This window comes from Cryptotermes secundus, unplaced genomic scaffold (assembly GCF_002891405.2).
Source record: "Cryptotermes secundus unplaced genomic scaffold, Csec_1.0 scaffold523, whole genome shotgun sequence".
Taxonomy (NCBI): Eukaryota; Metazoa; Arthropoda; class Insecta; order Blattodea; family Kalotermitidae; genus Cryptotermes; species Cryptotermes secundus.
The window spans coordinates 93,388-94,517 of record NW_019734360.1 but is presented as its reverse complement, the minus strand read 5'-3'; positions in this window follow the sequence as shown (position 1 = coordinate 94,517).

The following is a 1,130-nucleotide window of genomic DNA, read 5'->3' as shown; positions in this document are numbered from 1 at the left end:
CTTGGTCTTCCCAGTGCTCTCTTTCCTTCAGGCTCTCCCACCAATATCCTATACGCATTCCTCGTCTCCCCCATTCGTGCTACATGACCTGCCCACCTCATCCTCCTTGACTTGATCATTCTAATTATACTTGGAGAAGAGTGCAAGTTATGAAGCTCCTCATTATGCAGTTTTCTCCAACCTCCTGTCACTTCATCCCTCTTCGGTCCAAATAGTCCCACCTCACTAGCAGTAAAAGAAAATAATACATATAAATTCACTTCATGTTGAAATACGATCGAAATTTGGGGAAGTCTGTGTCACGCTGCTTAATTCTGGTCTTTCAATGAAAGTAATACGTAATGCAACCACTGCATGTTGTTGACAGTGACATCTTTCGGATGTATTGAAATTGACTCCCTTATGAGCAGATGAGTGTGATATCTCATGCAGTTACATTGCTGAGGCGTTGATTCCTCGAAGTTGGTGTTGGTACACTTCTTTAGAGATATGTTCGTGATTTTATTCACGACACTTCGTTTTGAATCCTCTCCCACTGGTCGTTTGCAGCCTATCATTCAAATTTAATCTTGCATTCATGTAATACAGAATATTACGTGACATTATAAAAGGACTCGATTTTAACATGTTATAACCTATCACACAGATGTCAGTAGCAATGTTACTGACACTTTGGTGTTGATTTAGCAGACATGCGTACATACATCTGTGCAATAATACATAATATTGCGCCACCTATTTTTAAGTACTACAGTGGTTAGATTTGTTATTGTTCATGGTACAGGACTACAAATTTGTGTTGTGCTGTGATTTGATTGCGCGCGTGTGTGATTATAATGAGTACCTACGTATTTGTGATATAGTGTTTAGTGCCATTCTCTTGGATTATGTCAACGGCCGCATCATACAGCTGGAAATATCTAAGTTCATCCCAGACAGAATTCAGACATGGAACCAAGTGAAGAGGAGGAATGCGCAGACAGGTAAGGTTAAAACCAGTGCCGTGCGGAACCCTTAGCGGTTGAGGGCCCATCCGCAGGAGGATGGTTTGGGTACTTGCAGTAAATCAGGTACGCCATAGCACGGCACGGTCTTATCATGGTCCAGTCCGGCCCCAGGCTGGTCATGGT